The following is a 20,713-nucleotide window of genomic DNA, read 5'->3' on the forward strand; positions in this document are numbered from 1 at the left end:
TTCTACAACTCAATGAAGTCCAGTTGAAGGCCGAGATTGATAGATTCTTGTTGTCTAGAGGAATTATGGGCTACGGGGAGAACGCTGGTAAGTGGAGCTGAAATGCGCATCAGCCATGATTGAATGGCGGAGTGGACTCGATGGGCCGAATGGCCTTACTTCCACTCCTATGTCTTATGGTCTTATACTAACAACATTGCTAAACAGGTAAATTAGAAAATATCTAGATGAGGGAATGAAATCTAAGCAACTAAACTTTCAGATGACAAAGATAGTCTGGGAAAAAAAAAAATCATTAAAACAGAAAAAGTGTTCGAGAAATTCAGCAGGCCTAACAGCGTCTGAGGAAGAAGTTAGTTAATATTTCAAGTCTACAAACTTCTGAAGTCATATTTGACTCAAAACATTAACACTTTCTTCCTCTATTGTCTCTCCTAGGTGCTGCCAGATCTGCTGAGTTTCTTCAGCAGTTTGTTTTTTTATTTGAAACAATATCTGTTTTACTTAGGTTGTAAAAGTATGTTGCAGAATGATTACGAGGAGGTTGCAGGCTAAAATGATAGGTGGGTGAGTGGGCAAACATATGGAAAACATTTTATTATGCGAAAGTGAATAAGACAAAGTTTGTGGAATTCTTTGGCAGAGAGGGATGTAAATGTTCCTGTGCATGAGTCACAAAAAAAATTACCATATATTCTCACGTAAAAGTAGATCTTTTTTTGGCCAAAAAATCTTGTATTTTCCATACATCGCGGGTAAACGTTGATCCTACAATATCACATTATAAACCTCTTACAAAAGAAACTACATGTTCCTATTAACCCACTTAAATAAAATCACATTCATTCCGGTAACTCAACTCATCGCTCTTTGTTTACTATATTGAGTCTCCTATATTGAGTCTCCATTCATTCCTCTACTTATCCCACTTGGTTTACTACAACATGTTTTGATTCATCCATTCAGACTGGTACTAAGTCTATTGGTACTTATTGCACTTTGTTCACTATATATCCAAAAGTTAATACCATTGAAAAGATAATCATTTTAATTGTACCATTATATCTGAATAGAAGTGAGATATATTAGCCACAAATATCTTTAATTTTTGACAAATGTGTTAATGCTGCTAATGTTCATAACATGAAAATAAACGGGAGGGAAACGGAAGACTTTGGCGGGAACGTTCAAGACACTTTTACATTCAGAATTTAAGTGTTTCACTAAGTATGCCATTATACCAGGCCATGATGGTATTGAACAGTGTGATTTTGCAGGATTGCAATGAATCTTTGACAGGTTAAATTTTTGTACTGGTATGTATAAATAAAATTTACTGCCAATAATTCATTCTTGTTTCTCTTGCTTTTATCCAATAATTAACTGTACCATAATTCACTGTGTTTTTCTTCTTTACCCAGGATTAGTTAAGCAATCAAATCGACTTCTGCTAATAATATGGTATTTCAAACTGCAGTATGAACTTCAACCCTTCAAAACTACTGCCAGTGTAATAATTGATGCTATAAATTGAACCTTTATTGTCTAAAAAAAATTTGACTTTCACACGAGTATATATGGTAGTAAGCAGATACAGCAAAGGGTTCCATTAGCACTCTGAGGAGAGTAAGTTGACTTAAAAGCAATGATATTGTGCTTCAGTTATTGAGGGGATTGATGAGATGACATCTCAAATACTACATTCAGTTTTGGTGTCCTTATTTAAGGAAGAATGTAAAACATGTTGGAGATAGTTTAAAAGGAGGATTATTAGATTAGTGTAGGAGCAAATTACAGCAGATGCTGGAATCTATACTGAAAATAACAAATGCTGGAAATCTAACTGTTCTCGAAAGCAAGCATTGTTTCCACATCAGGGGAAAGTGAGAACTGCAGATGCTGGAGATCAGCGTCGAGAGTGTGGTGTTGGAAAGCACAGTAGGTCAGGCAGCTTCCGAGAAGCAGGAGCATTGACGTTTTGGGTATAAGCCCTTCATCAGGAATGAGGCTTGTGGGCCAGTGAGGATGAGAGATAAATTGGAGGAAGGTAGCTGGGAATGTGGGGAGAGGGGAGGAGAGAAAGAGAGAATGAGGAAACTGGTGAAATCCACATTGAACCAGTGTGGTTGCCGGAAGATGGTTGGTGGTCTTCCTGTTCTCTCAAACCATCTGAAAATGGGGTCCTGTCTCCCCGATCTGGGGAGGGGGTGTATGGGCGGAGGTTTTGCACTTTGTTTGGTGGCAGAGAAAGGTGCTGGGGGTTGATAGGGGGACACTGATCTGACGAGAGTGTCACGGAGGGAATGGTCTCTCTGGAATGCAGATATGAGTAGGGATGGAAATATATTCCTTGTGGTGGGGTCTGTTTGCAAGTGGCAGAAATGGCAGAGGATGATGCAATGTATGCGGAGGTTGTGAGATGGAAGTTGAGGACCGGGGGTTCTGTCCTTGTTGTGATTGGAGGAGTGAGCTTCAAGGGTGGAGGGGCGGGAAGTGGAGGAAATGCATTGTAGGGCACTGTCGACCACGTGGGAGGGGAAATTGCAGTCTTTGAAGAAGGCAGCCATCTGGGATATTCTGTGGTGGTAATGGTCTTCCTGGGAGCAGATGCAGCGGAGGAATGGAGAATAAGAGATAGAATTTTTACGGTAGGTGGGGTGGGAGGAGGCGTAGTTTAAGTAGCTGTGGGGGTCAGTGGGTTTGTGGTAAATGTCAGTGTTTAGTCGGTCACTGGAGATGGAAAAAGCCCAGCCTGTTCAATCTATCATAATACGAAAACAACAAATACTAGAACTCACAGCGAGAGCAAACTAACGTTGAGTCTAGATGACTCTTCAGAGCTCTGATGGACATTCATCTGGACTCAAAACGTTAGCTTGCTCTTTCTACATGGATGCTGTCTGACTCGCTGTGATCTTCAACATTTGTTGTTTTCTTTACTAGATTAAATTGGCTTATGATAGCTGGAACAGGCTGGGCTTTTTCATTTCCCCCAAACACGAGTTTAGAAGAGTGAGGAATGACTTGACTGAAGTACAGGCTTGGAAAGGTTGATGTGGAAATGATGCTTCCTTTTGAGGACAGTTAGATATAGACTGATTCCCTTGACTAACTACAGTCGAGGAAGTTATGGGAATGGGGTGGTTGGTTGTTGCAGATAGTAGAGATTTCAGAACAGATGAACCATGATCTCAGTGAATGGTAGAGCCGGCATGATGAACTGAATAGCCTGACAAGAGGTATAGTTAGTACGTTTGCAGATGATACCAAATTGGGGGCACAGTGGACAGCAAAGAAGATTATCTCAAATTAAAACAGGATCTTGATCAGAGGAGCTAATGGTTGAGAAGTGGCAGATGGAGTTTAAATTGGGAAAAGCAAATCTTAGCAGGATTTATACACTTAATGGCAAGGTCTAGGGAGTGTTGCTGAACAAAGAGAACTTGGAGTGCAGGTTCATAGCTCCTTGAAAATGGAGTTGCTGGTAGATAGGATAGTGAAGGCGGCGTTTGGTATGCTTTCCTTTATTGGTCAAAGTATTGAGTACAGGAGTCGGGAGGTCATGTTGCAGCTGTACAGGACATTGGTTAGGCAACTTTTGGAACATTGCATGCAATTCTGGTGTCCTTCCTATCAGAAAGATGTTGTGAAACTTGAAAGGGTTCAGAAAAGACTTACAAGGATGTTGCCAGGGTTGGAGGATTTGAGCTATTGGGACAGGTTGAAGAGGCTGGGGCTGTTTTCCTTGGAGCTTCAGAGGCTGAGGGTTGACCTTAAAGAGGCTTATAAAATCATGAGGGGCATAGATAGGATAAATAGACAAAGTCTTTTCCCTGCGGAGAGGGAGCCCAGAACTAGAGAGCATAGGTTTAGGGTGAGAGGGGAAGGATATAAAACAGACCTAAGGAGTAACATTTTCATGCAGATGGTGGTATGTGAATGGAATGAGCTACCAGAGGAAGTGGTGGAGGCTGGTACAATTGCAACATTTAAAAGGCATCTGGATGGGTATATGAATAGGAAGGATTTGGAGGGATATGGGCCAGGTGCTTGCAGGTGGGACTAGATTGGGCTGGGATATCTGGTCGGCATAGACGAGTTGGACCAAAGGGTCTGTTTCCATGCTGTACATTTCTATGACTCTACAAAATGTACATTGAAGTTGGAAAATCAGGGGTGTTTTTTATATAACAATGACCAGTTACAGTAAATGAAGCAAACTCAGCTCTAATATTGAATTCAACTATAAATACACCACTTTGTCCCTTCCAAAGAAATAAAAATTGGCACACACTTCTTCAGTTTAGAGGGTGAACAAGTGACCTTCTCCCAGGGCCGCTGCCAATTCCACTCTGTAACAAGTCAGTATGACAATCTACTGACCCATTCAAAATTGTGACAGAATATATTTGAAAATTTAAAATAACATTAAAACACTTTGTAGACATTCAAACGATCTTCAAAACAGTCACTTCCAAAATTCTCACAACCATGTCATTTCTAAACACTATTTCATTTATTTTCATTAAAAAACTATATTCCAATTTTTAAGATTACCAATGCTGAATATTTTAAAAGGAAAGTTTCTGCAGCATTTTCTTTACCAGATGAACAAAAACCCTAATCTCCAAATTAAGCAAATTAAAGATTCAAATCATAATCATGCTTCAAATGATTTTTAAAATCACAAACAAGCCATTTAAGAAAAAATGGTAGAAAGTCCACTTTAAAAAAAACAAAGGAACTGCAGAGGCTGGAAATTAGAAACAAAAACAGAAATTGCTGGAAAAGCACTGCAGGTCTGGCAGCATTTGCAGATAGAAATCAGACTTAACCTTTTGGTTCCAGAAATTCTGGTTTCTCTCCACAGATGCTGCATGGCCTGCTGAGTTTTCTTTTCAGCCATTTCTGCTTTTGCTATGGAAAACCAGCTTGTTACATGTAAGGATACTTCCCCCTATTCCCAACTCTGAAAACGGTATGTCATGAAATAGGCAAACAAGAAAGCCAGAATTGTGTGTGAATTAAAACTATAATATTTCCTCCATTCAAGCCTCACCTTAAGTGCATCACAAAGATGCAAACAGACTTCCCAATATTCAGGCAGGTGAATGCATTGCTGAAGACTGGAGTGTAACCAAATTTCCAAATCTTCAAAAAGCTTTTGTATAGCCACAAATCCTACAAGTAGTGGTAGGAGAGCTAAATGACAGAACTGAACATAAAAAAGTGATCATTCAGAAATAAAATGTAGGAAAGAGGTGGAAGACATGCACTGCATTGAATCCTCTGACACAAATGATAAAGGGCTTTGGGACTCCTCAAAAGCACCAGAATCTAAATGCAGTTTTTCTTTTCACAGTGCAACCTCGTGAGAGTAGAGCCCTCTGTGTAGATTTCCTTCAGAGAACATATGTAACATTATCGTAACCTTTCTTAAAATATTTAAAAACAAAACATACAACAGAATAGATTACAAAGCGGGTAGACACCTGCACAGTGCGCTCGGAGAAGGGAAGAGGCTAAGAATGGGGGGGGGGAACTCCCATTTGCTTCGAAGAGTTCAAAAGCACGAGAAAGAGACAGAGACACACACAAAGGAAAGGAGCAGCCACATACTCAAGATGGGATCTCGACAGGGAGGTGAAAGCACCGGCCTTCCTCGCTTGATAAAGTGGCCGCCAACACCACCGGCCGAAATAATAACACGAAAAATAATAATATGTTTTTGACCGGTTGAAACTTCGATTGAAAATAACAAAAGAAACTGAAAGGCTCTCCGGAGAAGCTAAAAAAGGGAAGGTGGTGTGGAGGGAGGAGGGTGGGGAAGGGTTACATTGGGTCGTGAATGTTAAGTTTCTCCAGCAGAGTCGGGATAATGAAGGGTTCGTTACTCACTGCGCGATGCCTATTCATTTAAAGCCGGAGTAGTACAGGATGGTGATGGCGGTGAGGAACACCTCCTGACATTCACTCACACTCTCTGTGTGTGTGTCTGCCTCCTCCTAACCCAGGGCCGGCGTTACCATGTGTTCCAGCCGCCGTCGCTAGGGGACATCAGCGTCAGGTCATAGGTCAACCCTAAGGTGTTGGGGCAGGGAGGCAAAATTAATCACAAAAATAAATAACAGACAAAAGTAACACGCCCATTCAGTCTAATCTTGAAACAATGCGCCTTTTTTAAAAAAAAACAAAATTCCGTTTTGGTTTTGCCTTGCCCTTCCCTTATTTGGGTCATGTTTGCCCCTTGCGTCATTTCCGCTCTCTATATTTCCCGCCAATCTTTCTCGACCATCTGCAATGGGTTTGTTTCCCATGTCCATTCGATGTGTCAGATACATGACTTATATTTTTCCAATTTATATTGAGAGGAAACGCATCTATTTAAAGTGTGTTTAGCAAGTGTTTGGTAGCTATCTTGATGAAAAACGTTGGAGATCTGAAATAAAAACAGGAAGTGTTGGAGAAACTCTTCCTATCTGTGCAGGGAGAGAAATGGTGTTAATGTTTTGATTCTAAAGACTCATAAAAGAAAGAACTGTAGACATTGGGAAGCTGAAATGAAAACAGAAATTGCTTGAAAAACTCAGCAGATTGGACTCAAAATGTTAGCTCTGCTTTCTAAAGGCTTATACCCAAAACGTCAAATCACCCGTTCCTCAGATGCTGCCTGACCTGCTATGCTTTTCCAGTACTACACTCTAGACACTAATCTCCAGCATCTGCAGTCCTCACTTTGGAGTATAGAGATGTACAGCATGGAAACAAACCCTTTGGTCCAATTCGTCCATAGTGACCAGATATTCCAACCTAATCTAGCCTCACCTGCCAACCCTTGGCCCATTTCTCTCCAAACATTTCCTGTTCATATACCCATCCAGATGCCTTTTCAATGTTGTAATTGTGCTAGCCTCCACCACTTCCTCTGGCAGCCCATTCTACACACACACACACACACACCATCCTTTTCGTGAAAAGGTTGGCACTTAGGTCTCTTTTATATCTTTCCCCTCTCACCCTAAACCTATACCCACTAGTTCTGAACTCCCCCACCAGGGAAAAGACTTTGTCTATTTACCCTATACATGCCCCTCATGATTTTATAAACCTCTATAAGGTCACCCCTCAGCCTCCAACACATCAGGGAAAACAGCCCTAGCTTATTCAACCTCTCAATAGCTCAAATCCTCCAACCCTGACAACATCTTTGTAAATCTTTCCTGAACCCTTTCAAGTTTCACAACATGCTTCCAACAGGAAGGAGACCAGAATTGCATGCAATATTCCAAAAGTTGCCTAACCAATGTCCTATACAGCCACAACATGATCTTCCAACTCCTGAACTCAATACTTTGACCAATGAAGGAAAGCATACCAAATGCCTTATTCGCATTCCTATCTACTTGCGACTCTACCTTCAATGAGTTAGAAACCTGCACTCCAAAGTCTCTTTGTTCAGCAACACTCCTTAGGACCTTACCATTAAGTGTATACATCCTGCTAAGATTTGTTTTCCCAAAATGCAGCACCTCACATTTATCTAAATTAAACTCGATCTGCCACTCTTCAGCCCATTGGCCCATCTGGTCAAGATTCCGTTGTAATCTGAAGTAACCTTCTATGCTGTCACTATCTTACAATTATGGTGTCATCTGCAAACTGACTAACTATACCTCTTAAGCTCACATCCAAATCATTTATATAAATGATTAAAAGTAGTGGACTTGGCACTGATCCTTGTGGCATTCCAGTGGTCATAGGCTTCAAATCTGAAAAACAACCCTCCACCACCACTCTGTCTTCTACCTTTGAGTCAGTTCTGTATCCAAATGGCTAGTTCTCCCTGTATCCCATGAGATCTAACCTTGCTAATCAGTCTCCCATGGGAAACCTTGTCGAATGCCTTACTGAATTCCATATAGATCACATCTACCACTCTGCCCTCATCAATCCTCTTTGTTATTTCTTCAAAAAACACAATCAAGTTTGTGAGATGTGATTTCCCACACACAAAACCATGTTGACTATCCCTAATCAGTCCTTACCTTTCCAAATACAAGTACATCCTGTCCCTCAGGATTCCCTCCAACAACTTGCCTACCACTGATGTGAGGCTCACTGGTCTATAGTTCCCTGGCTTGTCCTTGCCACCTTTCTTAAATAGTGGCACCAGGTTAGCCAACTTCCAGTCTTCCGACACCTCACCTGTGACTATCGATGATACAAATATCTCAGCAAGAAGCCCAGCAATCACTTCCCTAGCTTCCCACAGAGTTCTCGGGTACACCTGATCAGGTCCTGGGGATTTATTCACTTTCATGCATTTCAAGATATCCAGCACTTCCTCCTCTGTAACATGGACATTTTGCAAGATGTCACCATCTATTTCCCTACATTCTATGTCTTCCATGTCCTCTTCCACAGAAAACATTGATGCAAAATACTCATTTAGTACCTCCCCCATTCCCTGCGGCTCCACACAAAGGCTGCCTTGCTTGATCTTTGAGGGGCCCTATTCTCTCCCTAGTTACCCTTTTGTCCTTAGTATATCTGTAAACACCCTTTGGATTCTCCTTAACTATTTTTGCCAAAGCTATCTCATGTCCCCTTTTTTGCCCTCCTGATTTCCCTATTAAGTATACTCCTATTGCTTTTATACTCTTCTAAGGATTCACTCAATCTATCCTGTCTATACCTGATATGTGCTCCCTTCTTTTTATTAACCAAACCCCCAATTTCTTTATTCATTCAGAATACTTATTTCTATCAACCTTTCCTTTCACCTTAACAGGAATATATTGTCTCTGCACTCTCGTTATCTCATTTCTGAAGGCTTCCCATTTTCTAGTCGACTCTTTACCTGGGAATATCTGCCCCCAACCAGCTTTTGAAAGTTCTTACCTAATACCATCAAAATTGGCCTTCCTCCAATTTCGAATTTCAACGCTTAGATCTAGTCTATCTGTTTCCATCACTATTTTAAAACTAATAGAATTATGGTCGCTGGCCCCAGAGTGCTCCCCCAATGACAACTCAGTCACCTGCCCTGCATTATTTCCCAAGAGTAGGTCAAGGTTTGCACCTTCTATAGTAGGTACGTCCACATACTGAATCAGAAAATTTTCTTGTACATGCTTAACAAATTCCTCTCCATCTAAACCCTTAACACTATGGCAGTCCCAGTCTATGTCTGGAAAGTTAAAATCCCCTACTATTACCACCCTATTACTCTTACAGATAACTGAGATCTCCTTACAAATATGTTTCTCAATTTATCTCTGACAATTAGGGGGTCTATGATACAATCCCAATAAGGTGATCATCCCTTTCTTGTTTCTCAGTTTCACCTAAAAAACATCCCTGGATGTATTTCTGCGATTATGCTCCCTCAGTACAGCTGTAATGTTATTCTTACCAAACACATCACTTCCCCTCCTCTCTTGCCTCCCTTTCTGTCCTCCCTGTAGCGTTTGTATCCTGGAACATTAAGCTGCCAGTCCTGTCCATCCCTGAGCCATGTTTCTGTAATTGCTATGACACCCCAGTCCCATGTTCCTAACAGTGCCCAACAATGAGTTCATCTGCCTTCCTTGTTAGGCCCCTTGCATTGAAATAAATGCAGTTTAATTTATCAGTCCTACTTTGTTCTCTGCTTTGTCCCTGCCTGCCCTGACTGTTTGGCTCACTTCCTTACTCAGCTGTACCAGGCTCTGATTGATCTCTTTCCTCAACATCTCCCTGGGTCTCACTCTCCAGCTTACAAGTTTTATTCCTCCCGAGCAGCTTCTCCGCTTTGATTTCAACCTTACTGCGAAACTTCTTCCAAGGATGCCTACCTTGAAGAAGTTCTCCTCCTCTCTCGATTCCTGATGAAGGGTTTATGCCCGAAACATCAGTTCTCCTGCTCCTTGGATGCTGCTTGACCTGTTGTGCTTTTCCAGCACCACAGTCTCGACTCTTTCCACAGGTACTGCTGAGTTTCTCAAGCAATTTCTAGTTTTGTTTTGTTATAAACACTGGTTCATTTCGCCTGATAAAATGCAATTTATGTTTGGTTTGGTCTCTCTAATACTTCGCCCAAGCCCTGCCTCTGACCACCACCTTTCACTTTGACCTATGTCAACAGGTTGCTGAAAGTTTTGCTTTTGAAATAACCACACAGAGACCAGTGTCCTGTCACTAAATCAGACTTTATTCACAGCACGGTGGCTCAGTGGTTAGCACTGCTGCCTCACAGTGCCAGGGACCGGGGTTCAATTCTCACCTCAGGTCTGTGTGGAGTTTGCACATTCTCCCCGTGTCTGCGTGGGTTTGCTCCGGTTACCTCCCACAGTCCAAAAATGTGCAGGTTAGGTGAATTGGCCATGCTAAATTGCCTGTAGTGTTAAGTGCGTTAGTCAGAGGTAAATATTGGGTAGGGAATGGGTCTGGGTGGGTTGTTCTTCGGAGGGTCGGTGTGGGCCGAAGGGCCTGTTTCCACAGTGTAGAGAATTATCTAATCATATGGATGGTGCTCGATATTGGTCCACTTTCCTCAGAGTGAACAGAACATTCCTGTTTTGTTTTCTCTCTCAATGTGGGGCAGCTAGTCCATGGACAGTCCCCTTCAAGGAGGAGAGTCCTTGCACACCTGAGTGGCCAGTGACAAGCAGTGCCCTTCACATCAAAGGGCAATTTTCCTCTCCTGATTATATATATATATTTTTTAATTTAACCCCCACACTACCACCTAAGTGCGGTAGTGCTTATTTTTTCCCCAGCACCCATGGTGTGTGTGTGTGTGTGCAGGTGTGAGACACAGTGAAAGACACAAAGGGCAAGAATCTTTATTCAATTTCCACCACCAGGAAGATAGAAAAATACCCAGGTGGTGGAAATTGACAAATACTACCCTTCACATCAAAGGGCTGTGCTGTGTGATCAAAACAGTGAAGGGAAGGGTAGGGACTAAATCAAAATAGAGTTGGAGGGACACTCCTGTTTATGTCTGTCAGCCAGGACTCCCTGATTGGACCAGTTTAACAGCCCTAATTAGGGGGCTAATACTCAAGGCATCCACCTGGCTGACCTTTTTCCAATCACTACATCCCTCCCCATCTATGTCTAGGGACATAGGCTTATTATTGTAGCTTTACCTAGAGTGGTTTCTCATTGGGACTAGTTTATCCAACTCACCCTTGGAGAAGGGTAGAGTGTACCAGACCGTAGCCTGCCTGGAGTGTCTCAAAAGAAATTCATCCTCTTCAGGCAGTAAAGGTGTCGAGGTTGCGACATCCTCAGTGTCCATCTCAGACTTTGACGTTTTTTCGATGCGTGACAGATGGGAGAACCCATATGTCCTGACAACCTTCCTGGGGTTGTTCTGAGGGGCTGTGTATGTTTTGCCCTGCCCTGTTTGCAAATTTACAGCTTTCATGTAGTCCACATGCTTGTTCAGGACCACCTCACCTACCTGACCTTTGTACGTCATGGAACCTGACCTGTTGTTGACCACGCATCTTACCAATCAGGACCATTTCCCTGGTTTCTGCATCAAACTACATCTCCTGAAATAAACTGTCTCTCTCGTTTAGAGGAGTCCTGTGTCGGGCAATAGTGGTCCTGATGCCACTTCATTTCCCACTCCCACATCTGGGAAGATCAAATTTAACCTGATGCAGAGTCTTCTCCCCAGTGGCAACTTTGCTGGAGCTATCCCTGTAGTTGCATGAGGGATTGTTTGATAATCAAACAGAAACCGGGACAGTTCAGTATCTAGTGAAGCTGTAGGCTTTTCTTTAACTTCCCTAAAGGCTACGTCTTGGCTAAGAGATAATTTTGAAGGTTGACTCTTTACCAATGCTGGTTCCAAAGCTGTCTGGATGGAGGCTAGGTTACATCTGTACTTTCCATAATAATTCACCAATCCGAGGAAAGACCTTAGCTCCAATAGAAATGTGGGAGCCAGGGAACCTTTGATTGCCCTCACTTTATCTTCCTGTAGATGCCTGCCTTGAAGAAGTTTTCCTCCTCTCTCTACAAAAATCTCAGTGAGTCTCTCTCTCATTGCAACCCCCAGGCCACCTCCTCTGCCCTGAAACTCTTCAACCATGTCCAGCTCAGCACCGCCCTCATGACCTGTCCTACCTGCCTATCTTCCTTTCCACCTATCCACTCCACCCTCCTCTCTGACCTATCACCTCCATCTCCACCCCCATTCACCTATTGTACTCTATACTACTTTCTCCCCACCCCCACCCCCCTCTCATTTATCTCTCCACCCTGCAGGGTCCCTGCCTCTATTCCTGATGGAGGGCTTTTGCCCTAAACGTTGATTTTCCTGCTCCTCGGATGCTGCCTGACCTGCTGTGCTTTTCCAGCACCACTCTAATCTAGACTCTGGTATAGATTCTCAGTCTAGCCAAGGTCTTACACAAATGAAAGGGTTGGAGTCCAAACAAATTTTGTTAAAGACTGGTTCGGCAATTACTGATGCAGCTGTATATTAGAAGTAGATGATCATTTAACCAGATGTTTAGTTTGATTAGTTCTGATTTGAATATTGCAAAGCAATTTAACTGATCCAAGCCAGATGTAGGTGGGCTTTCTAGGATGTAACCTGTCCTGAATACTGGCCTATGAGTTCTCTTACTCAATTCAGGCCTAGTGAGACGTTTTTGCTGTCTTGAGTCTGCATACTGTCAGGAACTACAATGGCTCGCCTGCTAGGATCCTGAAGAAAATGTTAACCGTTTGACTGAGGCTTAGCTTTGTTTTGGGGTTTTGCTGTGGGCTGACTGAGAATCCCTCTGTTCAGGATGTGTCATGAGTGAGACTCTGCAATTATCTTCTCTCAGGTGATGCCTCCCTCTAAGCTCAGAGGCCTGGTTAAGGTGGCCACTTCCATCACTGTACCTGTAACACATATGCTCCACTTGTTGTGTAATCTAATGACAAAGCCAGGTGTAGTGCCTGTTTGAAGTCCAGTTGGGCTTTAGCTAATAGGCACTTTTGCATGGTTACATTGTTATCCAGTTACCAAATGGTCTCGCGGCATTAGGTTAAACCAAATTCACATGCCTCTGCCAGTCATCTTAACCTAGTCACAAATCTGATGAGGATTCTCGTGGTTCTCAAACTGCCAAGTAAAACTTACAGTATCTCAGAATTAGAAGGAGCTTGGGGTAGTAATATTCTTTAATGAAAACCATCTACTCCTGAAAGGTTTTAGTATCCAGTGCCTCAGGAAATGTTAGGCTCCTGTTAACCAAATAATCTGTGAGTCCACAAGCTGTCAAGAGAATTACTCTTTGCTTTACATCTGCCCCAATGTTATTTGCCCAGAAAAAAGACACATTCTTTCCACATACTGGCACTGTCTTTCATGACAGAATTGAACGAGTCAAGCTTCCCAAATTAAGGCATGATGCCTGAAATGTTTACTCAAACTCTAAGATGACTGTTATGAGTGAATTTCTTCAGGGGTGTATTTTTTTCCCTCTTGTCAACACTGGAATAACTCCACAGTTACCATTTGTTTACACATGGAGAGTCCTTGACTCTGGCCTGGCTTCCTCAGAGCGAACAGAACCTCTGACACTCCTGTTATTATCAGTCAGCCAGAGCTCCCTGATTGGACCAGGTTAACAGCCCCAATCAGGGAACTCATATTCTATGAGGTCCACCTAGCTGACCTTGTTACATTCACTACAGCTTTCTTACGAAACCACTGACAGGAAATAGAATGTCAGAAGTTATTTCTTGGTTCTCCGTACCATTTCAAACCTGTCTTACTTTGGGTCAGAATTGGGAAAAGTTAAAGATGTAGCAGATTTTGAACAAGTGAAAGAGGGGAGGATGACAAAACACCAGAATGGATGATCTGTGATAGGTTGAAGAGATAAGTAACAAACAAGTTGGTGGTGCATAATTAACGCTAGTTAGAAAAGGATGAGTAAACAAACAAAAAAATCATGCATAGAGCAGTGTTGCCTGTTTTGGTGCTTAAACATTTCTATAACCCCTAGAAATAAGAGCAGCAGAAAGGCAAAGAAGCCTCTGATGGTGTGTAACGAATCTGTCACAGTGAGGAGAGAATTGAGAGACCTGTTATGGTGTGTGGAGAGACGATATGGGAGCTGTGGTACTGTGTGGGGAGGGGTGTAAGAAACCTTGTACTCTGTGGGAGAGAAGTGTGTCAATGGAGAGCGAAGGGGGCTGGTGCCATCAGGGATGGGTTAAGGGACCTGTGAGAGTAGGGTGAAGGGATAGGGGAGAGGAAGCTCTTTATTAAGTGTTTTTTAAGATAAATGCATTCGCCTTTCCAAAGGACTTCGGTAAACAACAATCGGAATTGGCAAGTCGGCCATCTAGGTCATGCCCAATTTAAAACTTTATGAGTATTTGAATTGATTTAAAATTAAGGTTGGGCCTTAAGGTTGTGACCCTAAAATGTCAATGGCAATCCCAACAGAGATTGTGATTCGTAATTTGGGAAATCTTGGCCTAGAGAATGGGTGACTAACATAATGATGATCAGTTGCTGTCTAAAAGCAAACATTACGCACTAAAATGGCAGTAAAACTGAACCTTCAAAGATTAAATAAATAAAATGGGGGCAGTCTGAAATTGATGAACTCAATGTTGGGTCTGCAAGGCTGTAAAATGCCCAATCAAATGATGAGGTTCTGTTCATTGAGCTCATATTGAGCTTCATTAGCACACAGCTGGAGGCTGATCACAGGATGGTCAGTGAGAGGTTGGCAGAAGAATGAGAAATGTAGGAGTTCATGGAAGGTAGCAGAAAGCAAGGCATGCATCTGGTGATTTTTCTTCAGTCAATGTTGTGCTCATGGTACGTGTATGGAATGAGCTGCTAGAGGAAGTGGTGGAAGCAGGTACAATTGCAACATTTAAGAGGCATTTGGATGGGTATATGAATAGGAAGGTTTTGGAGGGATATGGGCCAGGTGCTGGCAGGTGGGACTAGATTGGGTTGGGATATCTGGTCGGCATGAATGGATTGGACCCAAGGGTCTGTTTCCATGCTGTACATCTCTATGACTCTATGTCGGTGCTTTTAAGCAGCAACATAACCAGTGGCAATATTTTGTTGGTCTGTGCTTGAATGAACTACAGGTATATAGTTATTTGAACTAGTCAAGGGAAAAATGATATTTGGAATTTGTAGGCTGTGAAGCACAAAATTTAAATTGTGTAGGATGATATCACAGTGACAGTACCCTTCATAAATGCTTAAAAATGAAAGACACAAAAATGTAAATAAACATTAATACAGCAAAATAGAGCAGAGAGCCCAGATACAGCGCCTTACAAAACCACAGCAAAAGAAAATAGCAAATGGAAGAGAAAATAAATAACGAACATGAACAAGAACACACACAGGCAAATGGATTTTTATTGTGCCGTTGGTTAAAAAAAAAATGGACAGACTTGGGAAAGAAACTGAAATCAGATACAAGTCTGTGGTATGTTCATTTGTGTTTGATGTCGTGACTTGCAACACTGAGATGTAGTTACACTTGTTTTTTTTAATGTATCTTCAAATTGGTTTCCTGAGCGTAATTTTGCCTTGCACTTTTGACAAAATCAGCTCTTCTAGTGAAAAGAAATTCTCTGTTTCCTTTCCAGATTGAGTTTGTTGTTTTGTTTCCCTCTCTTTAATCTTTCCCAGCTGCACTCAAGTTTACCTTTTGCTCAGTTGTTTATTTTCTTGTATAAAAAAAAGTAAAATTCTCTCACTTGGTTTTCCAACTCCTCCAGCTTAGTTGGTGGGATTTTTGCCTCTCAAACAGAATGCTATGAGTTCAAACCACTCTATGACTGAAGCCCATAATCATTTAGAGTGATGTTCCAGTATAGTACAAAGGGAACTCTGCATAGTTGGAGGTCTTGTCTCTCAGCTGAGATATAAAATCAAGGCCTGTTTTTCTAATCCAATGTTAAAGTTCCTGTGGCGTTGTTCAAAGAAGAGCTGAGGTCCCTTGGTGTGTGAAGCAATATTCCTGTCACTGGTAACAACATTTTAACAGACCATTCATCTCCTTGTGAAAAATAGCAAACACATTTGTCTTCCTGACTGCAGTCCCTGCACTAAAAAAAAGACCTCATTGCCAATGGAAGATTTTGAGACATTTCTGTGAGATGGGATGAGTTTTTACAGAACAAGTCATGTTCTGGAATGTATTGGCTGAAAGGGTGGTGGTGTAAAATTCAATAATATAATTCAAATGATACTTGGATAAATACTGGAAGGGAAAACATTTGCTGGGGAAGAGTAGGGGTACTTGCACAGGCAAGATGGGCTGAACAACCCACTATTGAGCTGTCATGTTTTTATGATCACATGTCTGACTCTCATATAATCTTTAACAGGACAAAAATAACACTTTCCCTTCCTCACTACAACCTGAAGGCACCAGATGCTGTAAAGCCTATGGGCCTTGACAACATTCTGCTAAAGCTTACTGGAGACATATGTTCTAGAACTATCTGTGCCCTAAGCCAAGCTATTCCAGTACAGCTATACCACTGGCTTCTACCTGACAATGTTGAAAATTGCTTGGGTGTGTCCAGATCACACAAAGCAGGACAAATCCAACCTGGTCACTTATTGCCTGGCAATCTATGCTTGATCATCGGTGAAGTGGTGGGAAGAGTTGTCTGCAGTGCTATCAAATAGCATTTGCTCAGCAATAACAGATCACTGGCACTCAGCTCCTGATCACATTGCAGCCTTGGTCCAAACATGGAAAACTGAGCTGAATTTAGCAGATGAGGTGAGGTAAGACTGACTCTCCTTAACGTCTAGGCAGTGTTTAACTGAATGTAGCATCAAGGAGCCTGAACAAAACTGGAGTCAATCGGAATCAAGTGGAAAACTCTCAAATGATCAGAGGTAAACATAGTAAACAGGAGGATGGTGATGATTGTTGGAATCAATTATAGCAGTCCCCAGACATCTGTGCACGAGTTCTGCATAAATAACCTTGCTTCCATCATAAGATCAGAAGTGGGTGTTTGCTGATGATGGCACAATGATCAGTGCTATATGTAACTCTGCAGATACTGGAGCAGCAGTGTGTACCACTATAAGATGTAATGCAACAACTTACCATGGCTCCTTGTCAACAATGCTTTCCAAAGACATGTTCACAACCACACAGAAGGAGAAAGGCAGCAGATTCATTGGAACATTACCATTTGCAAGTTTCCCTCCATTTTGCCTTGGAAATATATTCCGTTATTGTCACTGAGTTAAAATTCTAGAACTCCACAACAGCACTACGGGTATCCCTATCCACCAAGGCCTGCAGTGCATCAAGAAAGCAATTTACTGCCACCTTCTTCAGAGTAATTGAAATTGGCCAATAAATGATGGCTTAGCTAATGGAATCTTATACCTCAGAATGAATAAAAATCAACATAACTAGCATTTTACCTATTCATCTATTCTACATTTAATTCAATGTTTTCCTGTACCATGTGCCTTGATCTTTCACCTAAATAAAAGGAATAAAGTAATCTCAAGAATGGAGTCTGTTCCTTGTTAGGTTTGTTACCTACCGTGCAGTGGAAGTGGAATTGACAGGAAATAACCTTGCATTGTGCAGAGGAAGTTCTCTATTGAGTAAATGCAGCTTACTTGACACATTCCAATCATCATACATTTTCAATGTATGTGGAACAGTTAATCCAATTGAAAAGATCAAAGTGTATGTTCCAGGATAGATGTTTGTGCAAAAAGGAGAAGGGAGACCTTATACCAGGCATATAGCTTTCATTTTGTATAGTGTCCAGAAAGGGCGTGAGGACATTGTGAACCGAATGTTTGAGATTAACAGTGTAAACAGTGAACTATTCTATGATTGTTCTGGTTACTTAATGGCCCGTCCATGCTTGAAAGCAATATGTACAGCCTTGTAATGATTATAGTCAGCAACTCTGGGCCCATCCAAAGCCTTTATTTTTTTTTTCTTTCTCACATCTTTAATACAGGAAAAAAGAGCAGAGTCCTTCACTCACACTGATCCAGCTCCCTCAGAGGCAGCTCAGAGTGAACAGAACCCCTGATGCTCCTGTTTATTTTTTTCTTTTTTCTTTTTGTTTATTAGCCCCACACTACTGACTAACTGTGGTAGTGCTTGTATTTTCTCCAGCACCCATGTTGTGTGTGTACAGGTTAGGACACAGTAAAAGACACAAGGTGTACAAATCTTTATTCAATTATCCAAAGCCTTTAAGGTGAACAGAGGAACGTAATTGGGTGGAGGGCAAAAGTAGTGTTTCGCAACAGCAGGCTAACGTTTTGCCATTAGGTTCTCAGAGCCATTTATGTAGGTCAGTTTCCAAGATTTTCAAGATTGGGATCCGCTTTTGAATTCATTTGCATGCCAAAGCTATTTATTAAAATACAAACCTGCTGGGATTACTATGAAGGGCACAAACTTGTGACCGAAAAACAGGAAACGCGTTGTCACAAATTCAACTCTTTTTTATATGTATATGTATATATATTAAATATATGAGGCGATGTAAACATCTTCTTCTTAGTTCCAGTGAGTACAAACTGCTTTTATTATTTGGCTGTTTCATAACCAAGCTTTTCCTTTCCAAAAATGCATTTAATGTAAAGAGTGATGCATCACTGGATCAATCAGCAGTTGAGCAACCTCAGTCATATGTTGTTTTTCGTGTTGCAGTTAAAGACTTCAATCATGAGGGATGAAGCCCGACCAGGTCAACCAGCTCATGTGAAGTTTCAGACATGTGTGATCTTGCTTGAAGTTTCTATGTTTATAGTTAAACAGGTGACGCATTGGTTGGTCAACAAGAAATCTCAGAGATAAGCAGCCTTGTTTAATATGAGTAAATGCTTACTGTGGAAGGGGTTAAACCTTATTAGGTCAACAAGCTCGTTAAGTTTCAGCCACATGCTTGCTGTAGTTTTAAATCCTACCAGCATAACGGTGAAGCCTCACCAGTTCATAGAGTCATAGATACTTACAGCACAGAAACAGACTCTTCAGTCCAATTGGTCCATGTTGACCAGATATCCCAACCTAATCTACTCCCATTTGCCAGCACTTGGCCCATATCCCTCTTACCCTTCCGATTCATATACCCATCCAGATGCCTTTTAAATGTTGCAATTTTACCGGCATCCACCACTTCCTCTGGCAGCTCATTCCATACATGCACCACCCCCTGCATGAAAAAGTTACCCCTTACGTCTCTTTATATCTTTCAACCAGTTTGTGTGAAATTTCAGTCATGTATGATCTTTGTATGCTTGCAGCTAAAGGGGTGAATTCTCACTGAGTCAACCAGCTCATGAGCAGTGTCAGTCATATGTGGTCTTCCTTGTTGTTATTCTTAAGTGAGGCCAATGTAAGGAGTGAAGACAAATGGACAACTTGGTAAAAACAATGACTGCAGATGCTGGAAACCAGATTCTGGATTAGTGGTGCTGGAAGAGCACAGCAGTTCAGGCAGCATCCAAGGAGCAGCGAAATCAACGTTTCGGGCAAAAGCCCTTCATCAGATTCCTAATGAAGGGCTTTTGCCCGAAACGTCGATTTCGCTGCTCCTTGGATGCTGCCTGAACTGCTGTGCTCTTCCAGCACCACTAATCCCAAATGGACAACTTGTCAGACCAAGCAAAGCAGCCACACTGGCCAACGTGTCTAGGGCGAACAAGTGGGCTTCAGCTGAAAGGGGTCAGAAATGAAAAGGGATCTGAAATAAAATAGAAGGCTTGTGGGAATCAATGTAAAGACCAATGCTACAATTGTCTTGCACATGGTAGCCTCAGGAAGGGTCCTTAAGATTGCACCTCTCCATATATAGGTGGCTGCAGAGCAGACTTTCATTCAAGACATAAGCAATCTGATAAAGGCCCAAAGAGTAGATTGATTATGTCAAGATCTCAAAGCGAAATACATCTCATTGCTGATATTTCTTCACAGATCAGGACTCCTATGCCAGATGTTTGACAAACTGAACTCAATAGCTGTGTTAAATTGACAAAGGTGAAGATGAGTAAGAAGAAAGAGAAGAATGTTTGAACAGGACCAACAGCATTAGAAATATAAGTGGCTATACCCAAGGAACGCATGAAGAACCAAGGTCTTCAGCCACAGTGAGCTGTCCACCAAGATGATGCGCTGAAGGCTGTGCTGTTACCTGCAGATGAAAGAAAGACAGTGCTGGGGGCTGTCACTTACATCTGCCACTTCCTGTAGGCAGCTGTTTGGCTAGGTGGAAATGCTATGCTTGTGGTGCTGAAGACAACGGAGGCAATGAACTTACTAGCAACTAGTTTCTTTCAAAGTTCAACATGGGGACATGTGTGGCATCTCGGAGTCAGCAGTTTACAAGTGTATTCATGGGTTGCTGATGTCCTTTCCAGGAAAGCAATGACGTTTGTACAATTCACCCCGGATCCAAGAAGCCCAGGTTCCCGAGCTGCTGTTCTGAATGGTCCCAGCACGTTCTGGCTATTCTGGTAATAGGCAGGTGACAATCATTTTCAGTTTCAACCTGGTATTAAATGATTATTCCTTTTGGGGACGTTAATAGATAAATGCAGTTTTAACAGTATGATCAGGTCTGAAATTTTAATAATTGCTTGTATGTTAAACACAATTTTTGAAAAAGGATTGACAGTAAACTTTTATTTTCCCTTGCACCATGACCTTTGTTCTACTAACTG

The 20,713-nt window shown here is 41.8% G+C and overlaps 1 protein-coding gene across 5 annotated transcripts in view; it reads right to left on the bottom strand.

Annotated features, from left to right (window-relative positions):
- Nucleotides 1-6,055, bottom strand: part of LOC122548896 (protein tyrosine phosphatase type IVA 3-like) — a 154,541-nt gene extending 148,486 nt beyond the window's left edge. For all 5 annotated transcript variants that reach the window (XM_043687836.1, XM_043687832.1, XM_043687827.1 and 2 more), the window contains exon 1: nt 5,899-6,055. The gene's annotated coding sequence lies outside the window, so the exon portion shown is untranslated. The remainder of the gene's footprint in view (nt 1-5,898) is intronic.
- Nucleotides 6,056-20,713: the final 14,658 nt, after the last annotated feature.

The sequence above is a fragment of the Chiloscyllium plagiosum genome, chromosome 4, assembly GCF_004010195.1.
Source record: "Chiloscyllium plagiosum isolate BGI_BamShark_2017 chromosome 4, ASM401019v2, whole genome shotgun sequence".
Classification (NCBI taxonomy): Eukaryota; Metazoa; Chordata; class Chondrichthyes; order Orectolobiformes; family Hemiscylliidae; genus Chiloscyllium; species Chiloscyllium plagiosum.